Genomic DNA, 17420 nt, shown 5'->3' with positions numbered 1-17420 from the left:
AGCCTGTGCCCTTCTCAAATATTTTATAGCCAAGAACTGGGTCAATCCCTCAACAATAGCTTGGGAAAACTTTACATCAATGGCAATCAAATATATATCTGCAGATAAGTTATGCAATAATAACAAAAAGAAAAAAGAATATTTTCAGAATTACTGGTGTAGACTTTTTGACCTAACCCAAATTAAATAATCTTCCAAAATGTGGGTCTCTAACACTACATTCCAGGAAAACCTCCATTAGTATCATTTCTGGCCCTATAACCATTAGACATTGTTACCATCACACGGTAACTTTTGATTTTACAAAATATTTTGTTAGATCATTTTGTTATCTTCTGGCATCCATGGTGTAAATATGTTGTAAATATGGTATAAATAGAAGTACATGGTGTAAATAGTTGTTTTTTTATGGTTATACCCTCCTTACCACTTTTCTTTCTTCTTAAGGCAGTCATATATTCTTCCTTCCAAGCCACTTTCCATTTGTATCCCTAGACTTTGACTGTAATAGGTTATTGGGGGTCTTTACTGCTTATATTGGTCTCTAAGATGTAAGCTTCCTTGTAAGATAACTGCTGTGTTCTAAATGCATAGTTTTTGCACTAACTGTTACATATATACGTGTACTTTACTGCTTCCCGCAAGGACTTACCGTTTTTCCTTTGTATGTATGAAAAGTTTGAAAAATTAAATAAAAATATATTTGAAAAAAAGAAAAAATGACAGTGTAGAATCCTCAAGACAAGGAAACATTCCTACAATGGGGCTTGGCCAGGCCCAAGGGTAGGATGTCCCCCCTATTGTATTAGGAATTAATAGTCTACAAAAATCACAAAAACATATGGTCCAAAAAAGAGACATAAAGATGATAGAGTGGAGCATTGAGGATAAGAAATAAAGTATGTTTTGTTACTATTATGCAAGAAGTCCAGAATTTCTAGACAGAAGTGATACAAAAAGGCTAAGAGAGAAATCAAAGGAAAGAAAATACTTCCATAAGAAAAATGTCAGAAGCTTCAAATAAAAATTTGCGTTCATTAATACAACAGATTTATGAAAAGCATTATATAGACTAAGAAACCTTGGTCCATTTGGAAAAAGAAGCAACTGAGGAAGTGCAAAAATATAAAGAACAAAATGTAGAGACTTTTGAAAGATATAAAAAAGAAATATGGATATGGGAAAGAAAGAGAGATCTGATATGGTACAATATTTATGCAAAGGAGAAAGCTAAATTAACCAACACAAAAAGGCAGCTCCAAATATATTTGAAAAGAAATACAGATAAAAGCATCCAGATATGAAAAAAAATCACAATTAAAAGATAAGGTCACAAAGAGGGAACACAGACCAGAAGATTAGTAAAGTATAAGTTAAAATAATAAAAGATGAAGTTATGGAATACTTTGAAAGTGAAGGATTTAGTGCAGAAAATCTAAACAGAGATTAAATTACAACATGATGAAACAATGAGTCCCCAAAGTAAGGAGAAGCAGGAGGAGCAAGAAACATCGGAAGAAGAAATATAGACATAGGAAAGAAAAAGATTTAATATGGTGCAATATTTATATAAAGGAGAAAGTAAAACTAATCAATACAAAAAGAGCAGCACCAAAGATATTTGAAGGAAAATACAGGCAAAGGCATCTGGACGTGGAAAACTTTGCAATACAAAAAAGTAAGAAAACAAAGAGGAAAAGTAGAAAAGAGGAATACACATGAAAAAGTCAAAGAAATAGAAAGGATGTAGAAAATCTAACTCAGATAACATCACAGCAGGATAGAGCAATGGATCCCCAAATTTAGGAGAAACCAGTGGAGCTGGAAACATTTGATCAGTTGCCCTGTGAAGATACTTTGGAGGCTTTCATAGAAAACCAGTACAAACATTCAGTTGAAGTTGCACAGCAAGGGAAGGAACAGGAAACCGTGGCAACTTTGATGCAGTGTTGTGCAGTGACAGGCCAGTGTGCTCCTATATGAAAGAACAATGAATGACACAGAATGAAACTGAAGTGAATGTGACATAGGAAGATGCTCTGGAACTTTCTATAGAATGCCCACAAGAAATAAAAAAACAAAGAATGTACCCTCAGTTTAGTAGAAAATGATCTAAGAGAAGAGTTGCTTGATTTAATAGATCAATGAAATAAATGGACTTCAGCAAGTCAATAAAACATAAAAAGTTACAAGTTTGATAAAACAAATGAACAGAGTAATCAGGACTGTCCATAGAGATTCATGTGATATAACAGAAGAAAATAGGATATAGCGGAGAAATCGAATACCATCATGGAAGTATCGAATAGAGAAAACTATAAAGCAATTAGGACAAGAAGTGTCAATGTTAGAAGAGTATACAGAAGAGGGAACAGGTCAACAAAAATACTCAGAAAGATAGATGTGATAAAAACAATGCACAGTAATAGGACAGATCAGGATCTATCTTCTGGGTGCTCCGGTTTTCTCCCACATTCAAAGACATGGATCTGGAGCATTTCTCCCCAGGCCTCCACTGAAAAATGGCTTCATTCCAAGTTGGACTTTCCCAGTTAACAAATGTTAAATAAATAAATAAATAAAATCATGCACTATCACAAATAATAAACTAGAAATATCAGCACAGGCAGAAAATCTTAGAAGATATACAAATAAATATTATACAACGACCCCCCATTAATATTCCAAAATGTGCACACTGATTGGTCAGCATGCACATTGTAAATCAGAGTTATACTAATGGAAAAAGGTCCGGTCGCCTGGACGTTTTCCATTAGTATGTCTTTTTTTACAGCAACGGAGAACACAAGATCTCCATTGCTTTTTGCACACTGTCTTGCTATGTTAAATTAGTTTAATATAGCGAGGCAGCTTTAAAAAAAGTAACGGAGATCTTCCTATCTCCATTGCTTTTTTTAAAGGTGTCTCACTATGTTAAATGGGTTTAACATAGTGAGACAACTTTAAAAAAAGCAACAGAGATTCTCCATTGCTTTTTTTAAAGCTGTCTCACTATGTTAAACTCCTTTAACAAAGCGAGACACTTTGTAAAAAGCAATGGAGATCTTGCTTTCTCTGTTGCTTCTGACCACAGCTTTGATGTACTGCATAAGCATACGCATGCGCAGTACATCAGAACTGCCGCAGAATACCAGACAGCTGTGGAAGAGCAGCAAGGAGGCATTATACAATGCCATTATTTAAGAAAAGTAATTATTTTTTTTCTTAAATAATGTCATTATATAATAGCAATAACCCACTTCTGGGTGTGGGTAATGCTGGATTTACCCACGGTTGTCTTTGTTTGGCCATTCGAGCTTCGCCCTCGTGACCAAACCACACCAACTGTGGGTAAATCCAGCATTACTCACACCCAGGCATTGGTTATTGCTATATTATTTTATTTATTTATTTTATTTGACATTTGTTTACCACAGTGGTCTGACTGGGTCTACAGAACCTGTTTTCAGCAGATGCTCAGGGAGAAAAGCTCCACATACAGTACAATACATACAATATAAAGGAAAAATATGAAAAAAAGCAATTTACTGATGATCCAAAAAGTTTTATAAAGAATTGGGAAACAACGCAAAAGGAATTGAAACACCACCAAAAAAGAAGAGATAGATATATTTTGGAGAAATATCTATGAATATCCTGTGGAACATAACAAAGATACTAAATGGATTGAAGAAGTAAAAGAAAGAATAAGAGGTCAAAGTGTACAGGACATGAAATGGAATGAAGTAAGGGCCAGAGAGACTGAAACAAAGTTAAGAAAAGCCCCTAATGGAAAACGCCCAGGCCCAGATGCAGTACCTAACTTCTGGCTAAAAGTATTAACATCTTAACATGAAGGTTTAGCCATGAGTAAGAACTATTTGTATGCACACCCTGACCAGACACCAACCTTGTTGACAACAGGAAAAACAATGCTCCTGCTTAAGAGCAAACCCACAAGCTATCCTAAAAACTATAGACAATTGCTTGCCTTCTGGCAACATGTAAACTATACACTGGAAATGATGCCAGCAGAGTTTATAGTCATTTAGAAGAAACTTAAATTGTGGCAATAGAAAAAAAGGGTAATGAAAGAAAGTCATATGGAATAAAGGATTGTTTGTTGTTAAATAAAGCCATAATGAAGAACTGTGAAAAGGGAAAGAACCTAAGTATGGCATGGATAGACTATAAAACAATCATTTGACCATACCCTACATTCATGGATAAAACAGTGCTTAAAAATGTCTAATATACATCCTACACTGATCAATTACATTATAGCAACCATGAAACAGTGGCAAACCACTATGCAGTTAAGGTATGATAAAGGACAAATTATTATTCCAGGGATAAAAATTCAAAAGGGGATATCCCAGGGTGACTCTCTGTCACCTCTGCTATTTTGTCTTGCCCTTAACCCATTAAGTTGTCTATTTAACAGATTAGGTCATGGCTACAGTTTAGCTCCCAGAAAACAACAAAGTGTAGACATATTCTTTTTGTAGATGATTTAAAATGATTTAAAACGGTATAGTTTATCAGATGAGGAATTGAAAGCACAACTGCAAGTGGTCAAAACTTTTTCAGATGATATAAGAATGTCACTTGGTCTTCATAAATGTGCAAAAGCAACCTTTAAAGCAGGAAAGCTGTGGTACCAAGAAAACATCAGTTTGGGACAGGAATATGATATAAATGCATTTGAGTAAAAGGGAGTGTATACATATCTGGGAACTGATGAAGCAGTGACAATAAAATATGAACAAATGGAAATAAAACTTAGTAAGGAATATTTTAGAAGACTTTAAATTAATACTGAAAACAGCATTAACATCTAGGAATAAAGTCCAGGCTATAAACCAATTTGTTCTTTCTGCTCTAACTTACAGTTTTGGAGTGATTGACTGGCCCCAAAAGGTGTTGGATAGGTTGGACAGGAAAACAAGATGGATGCTTCATGTTCATCAAATTATTTATAAAAATCACTGCATACCAAGATTACATATTCCTTGTTCTAAAAGAGGTGTGGGCCTCCTCAAAATTGATTACATGTATAGATCTGCAATTATGGGACTGCATACATATCTGCTGACCTCACAAGACCCAAACATAGTGAAAGTTTTAAAACATGAGGAGAATAAGTATAAGATGAATTCCCAGCTTGGTTTAGCAGAAGCATATCAGCATCAAGTGGGAATGGAAATCAAACCAGAAGTTGATAAAAATCAGGCAGCAACTGAATGTGCCAAAAACAAAACAAAGAATATAAGGTGAATAATCAGATGAGAAGGCAAGAAATGTGGAAAATGTGTAAATAAAGTTGCAAGTGTAGAAAACTCTTGGAACAACCTCATGTTGATCAGGATCAAATGCAGGAATGGTTAAGGAGATGTAAATTTAAAGCAAAAGACGAAAGGCTAATATTGGCCACCCAAGATAGTGGACAATGTACATATTGGTTTACAAAGTCTATTGAACATGTGGGAGAAACAGACAAATGTAGGTTTTGTAAAATGAAATTCGAAGCAGTTGCATGTAGTGGAAAGGGTAAATAACACAAAATTCCTAAGAGGTCTATATAGCAGATAAATTTTCTTGGTCAACCAATACCAGTCACATAGTAAAAAAGACTCAACACCTGCACTTCCTGAGGAGACTGAGAAAGCAAGCCTGCCTCCATCTATCCTCTCCACTTTCTACAGGGGTACCACAGAAAATATCCTAATGTGCAATTCCATGATGTGGTATAGACGCTGTTCAGCTGCAGATCAAAAAGCCCTACAAAAGATAGTCAGAGTTGTGGAGAAAATAACAAGATCCAAACTTCCAGAGTTAAAGGATCTATATATGACAGAGCAACAAAAATAAGTGATTCTACACACCCTGCTTTTGAATTGTTCACATGCCTGTCATTTGGCAGAAGATGCCACAGTGTATGCTGTAAAATGGCTAGGTTCAAAAACATTTTTTTTCTCTCAAGCGATTAGACTCTTGAAATCTGGTATTAATATCAGGGATGAAAGACACTGACAAGTCCTGTGATAACCAAACAATAGTGCAATAACAATAAGACATCACAACCAACTTATCAGTTTACAAGAAAATTATGTGCAATACAAAATGCTAGATATTCTCATAATATAGAGAAAATGAGAATTATATTGCTTAATAAGTACAGGTGCAATAAGGAGCAAATCAGCTGCTATAGTGCTGTATAGAATAACTGTAGTAATAAGTAAAATTATAACTGTCTAAGAGAAGGTAAATGTTCAGTCTAATACACATGAAATTGTACATATGTATGTATGTGCCTCTCTTCTAAGCATATGTAATTGTATGTATGTATTTGTCTTCTCAATTTGAGCATGATGAACATAATTTCATTTAGACTTCACTTGTGGTGTCTAAATAACAATAAAGTTTACTTTGACTTTGACTTTGGCTGTGATACACTAATGGCAGAAGGACTGTATACTGAAAGGCATAATAATGTGGCAAGAGTGTTGCACTGGGGATTGTGCAAACATTATAATACTGAAGTAGCTGAAAATACTGGAAACATGAGCCACAAAGCATCATACAAAATTATCAAGTTTATATTACATGGAATCATCCATAACCAACAGTTCAAAAAATAGATTGCGAGAAAACCAGATATGGTAATATATGAAAATAAGACAAAAGGAGCATTGATCATTGAACTTGCTACATCCAGTGACTGCAGTGTCTTACGTACAGAAAGACGCAAAGTCAGCACATACCAGAATCTGCAGGCAGAAATGGCAATGTAGAAGAAAGATAGCCAAACAGTTCCAGAAGTAGTAGGAGCAACAGGTCTTATAAAAAAGAATTTACAGTCTTACTTAAATATGTTAACCATACGAATTGCAGAAGGAGTCATTATTGACCACATTGCAGGTGCTGCGAAGAGCACTTCTTACTAATGTCAGAGATTGAAACAATATTAATTTAATTAACTTTCATCACACTTTGACTTAGGAATTGGGTCCATTCCCGTCATGGTATTAGAAACCAAAAAGATTTGGAGAAATCAGATAATGAAAGCATACACCACTGGTCTAAAAACTTTGAACTAAAGAAACATGTAACCTTTCTATTTTATCAACCCCCCCACACACACATGCACATTTTATATATATATAATCTATTTAAATATGTAAGTGTATATTCTTAAGTAACAGTAATCCAGTTTATTAACATATACATATATCTATATGTATTTTTACAGATTCATCCTACTCCAAGGCCCTCCATTTTCACTTACTATAATACTGTCATTTTTTTCAGTGACACTCAGAAATCATCAAATAATGACACATGTATGTTCATCCAACAAAACATCCTTATTACTTCAGTAATTCACAATTAATACTCATATATATGCACAATCATTACATGACATCAAAGCAAATGTTTTTTTTTTTTTTATCTTGTGATCACTAATCATTTTTATTGTTGTTGTAATGATTTTCCACTTACAAAAACAGCTTTACAGTAGTCACTAAACCCATGATAATATGCCTATCATATCAGTAAAATATTTCTTCAAGGTAACTCACTGGTCAGACAAGGAGATCCTGATAATCATCCACTATCTTTGGGAGTTGTATCTGCATAAGATCCAGTTGTGCACAAGAGGAAGTCAGTGGAAAAAAGATTGATGCCTGCCAGGAGTTGGGTAAGCACCTGTCATCCCTAACAGGTATCACCTGCTCCAACCAACAATGCCACCGCAGGTGCAATGACTTAAAGAAGTGTAGGCCAAACCAGACTGCTGAGTGGGTTGGACTTGTATTGTTGAGAAGGCTAGCGTTCTACATTAAGTATCATTATTGTTATTATTTTTGACATATTGAACATAGGTTTAAAAAAAGTATAAGAAGGTTGTGTACCTGAAGGTATTTGCTAGAAAACAATGTGTAACTGCAACCATGTATCAGTAATGCTATTATAATAATAGTGAAAAATCCAACATAAACATATCTGTACATAGACCTGCATCTGTATGCAAATATATGGAAGGTTTATGTGATAACATAATTGTCTGTTTAAATACAAATGTAAGATATGCATGAGTAAAATAATAATTTGCATAAATATAAATCACAGACATACATCTGCATGAGTGCGCATAACTACTTGTTCATATTAATACAGACAGAAAGAAAATGTTACATTTCCACATATTTTCGTTTAGTATTGCATTACCTTAAGTAGAAGTTCAATTACATACAGACAGTTTATGTGGGCCAGAAAAAATCATTTATTAGTACAAAAATTGTAAAAGATCATTTATTTGTTCCACAATATTAATTAGATGTATAAGATGGCTGAAGTCAGGCATCACGCTATAGCCAGAGTGGAGGTTAGGGGAGTTAGGGGAGGGGGTAGAGGTTGCAGTGCCAAGTGAATGCCCAGCACATAATTTAGTAAGGAATGACCAGTTGTATTACTTCTGTATACATGTTTAAATCATCCCCTTATATGCTTACAATTCTTAAGGAAGAAAGCTGGCAAACCAAACACTTATATACAGCTCCATGACTTGTTACATTTTATCGTGTGCGTGCAGCTTATGTCAGAAACATAATTTACAGACTGCTACATGCAAATTATAATATTTTAAAACACCATTCCACCAAAACTGTTAATAACATGTAAAGGTAAGACTGGCAAAGTATGAGAATGTTGATACCAGTACATATTTCAGCAAATTCATACAAAGCAAGTACTGCAGTGAATGGAATGGCTTGCAATTAAGTTTTTGTCATATAAGCAATATTAAGGGAAAAATGAAATCCTGGTAAACAAGAATTGTCTTATGTCTTATGCCTTCTCTTTATAGCTGAGGTGCAGATTGCCCACAATAGTCAGCAGCAGAAAATGGGAAAAACAAAGCTGGTTGATGAAGCTGGTAAGTACAAATAAGGTAGTAAATAGTATTCTGTGTTGAGCTGATTTCATAAAGCTGTGTAGGGAATTGACTTGTAAAGCATATTAGAAAAGCAATAGAGTGCCTTCAGTACATTACTGCAACCAAGACCAGGAGATACATTAGTATGTAAGTGCTGCATTCTGTCTGTAACTGATTTCATTAATATATATATAAATATATATATATATATATATATATATATATATATATATATATATATATATATATATATATGTGTGTGTGTGTGGAACTAACTTATAAAGCATAGTAAGTGAAACAGTAGAGTGCATTCACTACATTACTGCAACCAAATGTAAAAGATATGTCACTATCTAAACACCAGGATTGAAAAATCTATCTGCCAGTGACTAATCCAAGAAGTACTTTTAATAATTCACTGAAAAGTAATGTAAAAACATATATGACATCATCAGAACCACAAGTTAAAAACAGTGTGCTCAATTAAAACCAAACTAGCTGACATACCTACACAATAAGCCAATCACAATACAGCTTTAAAATGCCATGAAAATTGTCCGCAACAAATGGTCCAATCCCATCAGTGAACTACCAGGTGATGTGACGTAAAATGGTGCAATACTAAAGTTTAACATAAAAGTAAAAAAATAAAACTGTATATGTTTTTACATTACTTTTCAGTGGAATATTAAAAGTATTTATTGGATTAGTCACTGGCAGCTGGATTTTTCATTTATTTGTACAATTTTATCTAGTTCCAGGCTTTCATGGACTTTCTTTCCATTTTTAACACTTTTTTTTGTTCTTGGTTCCTGCATAAGTCAGTGCCTGATTCAAAAGAAGTTTTTCAGGATGGGTTACAATCTTCTGGTGTGGTTGAACTAGGTAACCTCATCTTGCTGATTGAACAACTGATGCAGGTATTAACACAGTACCAGCAGAAGAGCAGCAAAGACAAAACCCGGGATTCATGAACAGTCCGTGCAAGAATAGTCTTTTCTTGCATGGACTGTTCTGTGTAGGAATACAGCAGCAGCGCACTCTACATATTAATGAGGGCATGCTGCTGTATTCCTACACCTACACGATCCATGTACAAGTGCAGGGGGTGTGCTTACTTCCTGCACAGACACTTAAACATGCCCCCTGCACTCTGAAAGTGCTGTGCATCACTTTCATACAAGAAATTAGCATAATATTAGAGCATGGCTCTAATAGTATGTATTATTTCAATGTCTGCAGACAGTGAAATGAAAAACTAGCTTGTCAGTGTCCATGGACACTGAGATAAGAAAAAAATAAGTAAAAGCACACAATCCCTAAGTAGGCCACACAGTATATGACTGTGCCTGGAATGGCCACATGCCTGCAACCTGCTGATAAATATATGTAATAACTTAATATTTCTTTTTATTATTTTTTTTTACAATAAAAAGTAAAATTTAAGTACTGTGCAGTGGATTTGCATGCCACAGCACTTTTCTCAGCCCAGCTTAAATGCTGTTTGAGATTGAAATAGAATTCTGTAGGAGAAATTCTCTTTGCTGATGTAACATAGTGGTTAGAGAACTGGTTTAACGTGCAAGCCATGCATGGTTTGAATCCCAGCTCTGGCTAAAATATGTGTGGAAGCAGTTGTAAATTAATTTTTATGAATTGGAATGATATGTGCAAGTCATATGCCTCACATATGATAGTGTAGGGCTGGGAAAATACCATAGGGAAATGTAAAAAACTTTTTCTATTTTTTTACTTTTTTAAATAATTGTTTGCAGCCAGTTAAGCCTGCCACAGCTCTACTGAAACAAGCTAAAGATTGCTTAAGCATGAAAATATAAGCAATCCTTAGAAACTGTAAGCTATACTTAACTGGTTTAAGCCTTGCTAAGCGGATTTGTGCAGAGCTAAGCATAGTTTAGCATATTTGAAAATCGGCCAAACATGGAAAAGTGCAGGAAAATGGTCTTATTTTAACCACACAGGTGAGACTACAGCCATATCTCTTCAAGTCTGATCAGGGCAGCAACAATGGCAGGTGTAGGAGAGGGTGTTCACTTTCAGGTGCAAACCTGGTACATCCAAGTGTCCAGGGTCATGGTTGGACTCCTTATCAAAGACCATGAAGCTAGACTGCTGCAGGGCTGGATGAACGACTGCGCCAGGTATGGGGAAGACTGATGCAGCTTGAGGGGCAGCTGGTCCTTTCAGCCCAGCCTCCAGCATACCACCTTTGAGGCTGTAAAGAAGTAGTGGTGACTGCCATCAGGTGGGGACATCAGTCCCACTACTACAATGTAGGGGGCTCATGGGCATCCAATTCCCAACCACCCTCCCCATCCAAGGTGTCCCCCCATGTGTCACACACAATGCCTTTCTGCTGTCGTGTGTGTCTTGTCTGTCTGTAAATGCAATCTCTCCTACCAAACATTCCTACCCACACTTACCTACACTCCTTCCCCAACATCTTACTCTCACCTTAAAAAAAGAGCATCTGTCCCCCCAAAAAATATATGTCCCATATATAGCTCTGCATTTCACCCAGAGACATGGCCCCCTTACTGAATTTACCCCACTAATTATCATCAGTTTATTTTGCCCACACCCCTCACTGTGGGGTGTAAGTCTCTAAATTCCAAATTGCCCACAGTCATATCAGCTGTTATGCATACATGTCTCTAAATGCCCATACAAACATATGCTGCTGATAGACCACCCATACCTGGGGCAGCATCCACAGTTGTATGCAAAAGGACCCATGACACTCACATCTGCTCCCCAGTCTAAATAATACATGAACAGTATGCTGCTACAAAATCATGATAGGCCATACACAATGGCCAGATATGTACCGTGACCTCTTAGCAAAACAACTACAATGAGTGAAGATAGTAAACAAAAGTACAAACAGCCAGTAATTCACACAAGTTCATTTTACTATGATGTCTTTGCCAACGCCTTCAAGGAGTAACACATTACAAGAAATACTTGCCTTAATTAGAAGATGCAATTAACACTTAAGTACATTTAAATACACAGCCTGCAATTACACTCCTCATTCAACCCCCTAGGGGATAAAGTATCACATTTAAAAACATCCATTGATTTTGTAGATAGCAATTGTTCTTTGATGACTGATCAAACTGAGAAATAGACTTTTTCCAAAGCAGTATCTTGTAACCCACTACACTTAATTACATGTATAAACACAGCCTCCAATTACACTACTCATTTAACCCCTAGGGGATAATATATCACATTTAAGAATTTAAACTGATTCTATACATAACAAATGTTCTTTCATGACTACTACCTCCATGGTGAGAATTATTAAAATGTACAACTATAGAACTGTCATCTTTCTCATCAGTAATACGTTTCACATATTCTAACAGCCTAATTTTAAAACACTTATTGCTCTCCCCACATAAAATATGTTGCAAGGGCATCTAAGAGGATTGTCCATACACCAACCTCTTAAATATGCAGAGTCCCACATGTTGTCTATCCTTTCCCCTCAGCAGGAATGACAGAACAAAATAATGGTAGACCCTAACTATCAACTTCCTACTGTATGGCATCTGTTCAAAGCCTGACATAATTTGGGGCAGAGGCCCAAAAACACAGCCGTACTTGAAATATTGTTGTTATACACTGAGATAATTGCTGGTGTTACAGGGTTTGTAACATATCTTTTGTGAGGGATATACAGTCTGAAAAACAAATGGATGTTAGCATTTACTGATTGCTATCACCAGAGTAGTTTACTGATTTGCTAAAGACAACCCTTGTCTGTGGAACAGACTAAACATAACAGGCAAACCTCTGGCCATTATGTGAATAGCCCTACAGTTGAGAGCTATGCAGACACAGAGCTTTGTCAGACTGAAATCCATGCAGAAGTAGCATGTTCAGACAACCCCTGTTAAACAAGCAGTATTCAAAACATATAACAGCAATACTCACATTCTGCCTCTAAGTCTTGAATCTTCTCCACCATTTAGTTGACTTGTCTTCACAGGTCTTGTTATAAGAGGTATTAGCTCACAAACCTACAGGATGTCTTCCTCACACGTAAGGGAAACGGTCAGTGCCCACATGGAGTACTCAATTATATGAGTGTGTTGTCATGACATTGCCTATTAGAATAACTACATAGCTGCTCTGCATACAATCATCAGCTGGGAAACACCAACTGATGCTCAGGCCATCACATGGTCATGAGCATTACGTACAAAAGACAAGCTGCCATCTACTCAAACCACCTCTGTCATAGACAGTCCAGCAATGCAAAGCTGAAGACGTGTGAGAAAAAAAAGGATATATCTGCAAAAAATCCAGAAAAAAAAGGTATGTGAAACAAGCAACCATGTAATTTAATGCAGTTGGTGGTCTGTAATAATAGAAACAGGAGTTTGAAAGCATATGTCTCAACAAGACTTGCTGTACAGATGTACTGCTGAACAGCACTGATGGTCAGTGCATGTGGATCTGTTTGCAATGACTAGGCCAGCTTCTGGGATGTTGCATATATTCATATGTTACCTGTGCATATAACTATGATACACATTTTGTCTTGTAAATATAAGCAACTATACAGAACATGTGCAGAGTAAAGTACTGCTGCAGATGTGTGTGTTGAACTGCATGTTATATACTGAGCTCATACCATTCAACTGTCCATTGTTCTGCACACTGACCATATGTGTGCCTTATATTTGTAGTCATTTACCCATAGAGTTGTGTTATGTCTGTCAAATCCTTGCCAAATCTGTGAAGACTGACATTACAACATTCCCCTTCATTGTCCTCTGGCTTTTCCCAATCGGGATTGCCACAGTGGATCATCTGTTGCCATTTCTGATTGTCCTCTGAAGCTTGCTCTCTCACACCAAACACCTACATGTCCACTCTCACCACATCCAGAAACCTTATCTGCGGTCTTCCTGTCTTCCTCTTACCTGGCAGCTATATCCTTACCAACCTTTTCACAATAAACTCAGCACCTCTCCTCAGCACATGTCCAAACTGATGTAATGCTGCCTCTCCAACTTTGTCTCATATATGTCCAACATGGCCTGAGCCTGTCATATACACATTGCTAAACCTGTGCACCCATGTCACACCCAGTGCAAATCATAACATCTGTAACTCTGCCATGTGCAGCTCTGACTCCTGCCTTTTTGATAGTGTCACTGTCTTCAACCCATATAACATAGGTGGTCTCACTACCCTCTTGTAGACCTTACACATCACGTTTACTGGTACTCATCTGTCACATATCACTCCTGACACTCTTCTCCACCCTCTCCATCCTGCCTGTACTCTTTTCTTCACCTGTCCTCCATAGTCCTAATTACTCTGAAATGTTGATCCCAAACATTTGAACACATCCACCTTTGCCACCTGTACCCCATACATCCCCAACATTCCGCTATCCTCCCTCTCAGTCACTCACAGATATTCTATCCTAGTGGTGTTGACCTTCATTCCTCTCCTTTCTAGAACTTATGTCTACCTCTCCAGGGTCTCCAAAAGTTGTTCCCTACTCTCAATACAGATCACAATGTCATCTGCAAACAATATAGTCAATGGGGACTCCCGTATGATCTTGTCTATCAACCTGTCCATCGCCATTGCAGATCAGAAATGGCTCACAGCTGATCACTGATGTCATCCCACCTCCACCTTAAACACATCCATCAATCCCAACTCAGACCTCAGTGCTGTCACACCACTCTTGTTCATATCCTGTACCACTCTTACATATATCTCTTCCACACATGACTTCATCATACAATACCACAACTCCTGCCTAGGCACCCTGTCACATGCTTTCTGTAAGTCCAGAGAGACACAGAGCAAGTCCTGACCTTCTCTGTATTCCACCAGTAACAGTCTCAGAGCAAACATTACATTGGTAGTGCCCTTTCCATGCATGAAACCATACCACTGACCAGTACTCCTCACCTCCCTGCATATCTTAGCTTCCACCACTCTTACCCATAACTTCATGCTGTGACTGGTTAATGTTATCCCTCTGTAGTTATCACAGCTCTGCACACCAACCTCATTCTAAACACCGTACCCAAGCACTTTCTCTCTACTCATCATGCAACCTCACACTTCCCAAGATATCAGTAAACAGTCTGGCTAACACACCACTGCCATTTCTCCTAAACAACCCCATGCTTCCACAGGTGTGTAATGTGCACCAACAGGATTGTCAGTATTCATCCTTTCCATAGCTATCCTCCTTGTTAAGCCATTGCACTTCCTGATTCACCATACCCACATCATCCAACCTTCTCTGTCTCATTTTCTTCAGTCATCAGCCTCTCAAAGTGCACTGTCCATGTCCTCAACACACTCTCCTTGCTTGTGAGTACATATACCTCATTATCCTTTATCACCCTTATATGCTGCACATATTTCCTGGCTCAGTGCATCTGTCCAGCCAATCGGTACAATTCCTTTCATCCCTCCTTAGTGTCCAACCTGTCATAGAACTCTTCATATGCCCATCCTCAGCCTTTGTCACCTCTCTCTTTGCCATGCAGATCATCTCTTCATACTCCTGACTACTTTCCTAATCTTTCTGACAATACCATTCCTTCTTCCCCAGCATCTGTCTCTGTATACTGTCTAGTACTTCCTCAGTCCACCAACAGGTGTCCTTGTACTGCTTCCTCCATCCATATGTCACCCCAAGCACCCGTCTAGCTGTCTCCCTTACCAGCTCTGCTGTACTTAACCAGATATTTGTTAGATTGTCACTGTCACCCAGTGCCTGTCTCAAGTCTTCTCAGAACTCCATCTCACAAGTACACTTTTCCAGTTCACACCATTTGATCCTTGGTGCTGTCCCCACACTCTTCCTCATCTTGATCACCAACATCATCTTACATACCAACATTCTCTGCTGCCTAAATACACTTTCGCCTGTCACCACTTTACAGTCTCCAATCTCCTTCAAACTGGCCCTCCTACATTGGATATATTCCACCTGTGTGCATCTTACTCCACTCTTGTATATCACCCTATGCTCCTCTCTCATGTTATAGTGCATATTCACCATAGCCATGTCCATCCTTTTTGCAAAATCCACTACCATCTCACCATCTCCACTCCTTTTAACACTATACATACCCATCAATTCCTCATCCCCTCTGTTCCCTTCACCAACATGTCCATTGACATCTACTGCACTGACCAGTCTGTCACCCTTGGGTACAGTCATCACCACATCATCAAACTAATGTCACATTTCTCTTTTCTCATCCATCACACAACCAACTTGTATAGCATATGCACTAACAACAGTCATCATTACAACATCAGCTTACAGCTTCAGAAACATCACTCTATCAGACACTTATGTCTTCCTCCAAATACACTCTTGGCATACTGTTCACTCAGTAGAAGCCCTACCCCTTCCACCTCCAGTCCACACCTTGATAGTACAATTGTGACCTGCCTACCATACACCCAGCCATGATCCCCTTCCATATGGTCTCTTGCACACAGAATATATCAACCATCCCCTGGCCATCATATCAGCTAGCCTGGTCCCTAAACCACTCATACTGCCAACATTAACAATTCTTACCCTCAATACCACCCTCCTAGCCTTTCCCCACTCTTCCTGCCATATGACCACTGGACATCCTCCAGGGGATGCCTGTCAGTGCAAAGGCTACTGTGCTATTGAATGAATCAAGTATTTTACAACAATATTGAGACACTGTCACTGATTTTGTCCCATTGCACCTATGTATGCATGGCATCCTACAGATGTCCTACTGTAACAGGTTGAGAGAGATGACTGTGCAGCAAGAGTGTAAATGTAATGTGCCATACTGACACAGAACAGACATGTATGTGAGGTATTAGCTATGCACATGTCAGTATGAGTAGGTGTATGTGTCCACCTCATGAAAACAGACATGGGATGCAAAATGTCAGTAAAAACAGCTGTACATGTTGTAAACATGTGTAAACGTAGTTACTATGCACCCAAAAGAATGACATTTCTATAGCTACTGGTTATTGCATTGCCCTGACACAGGAATGGTTAGTACAGTAAGCATGATTATCATGACTGAACTAGAGAGGTGTCCAACTGTGTTATGACTTTGTGGCCATGCCCACTACAAACAATCGATTGAACACATACATGACTGTATGGACTCAGCAATACCTTACTTGTCATACCTGCCTCCACCAACATAGAATAATTCCCTTTGCTGCACAGCAGCATTACACAAACCACAGACTTGGTCCCTATAGTGGCTGTACAGAGCAAAGTAGGGGCAGGAACCGACCTGGCATCAAGCCAGCCATTGTCTGAACAAGCATATAGGGTCACAGGTGAAATACTGTAAGACCAACTATGAGTACAAATTGGAGACATCCATCAGGGACAATCACAAGACTATCTTCCCATATGTCTGCAATCTTGGAAGCAACATACTAACTCAACCAG

Source organism: Protopterus annectens, chromosome 1.part1 (genome assembly GCF_019279795.1).
Source record: "Protopterus annectens isolate FY-2018-M chromosome 1.part1, PAN1.0, whole genome shotgun sequence".
Taxonomy (NCBI): Eukaryota; Metazoa; Chordata; order Ceratodontiformes; family Protopteridae; genus Protopterus; species Protopterus annectens.
Note: the sequence above shows the minus strand (reverse complement) of the source record.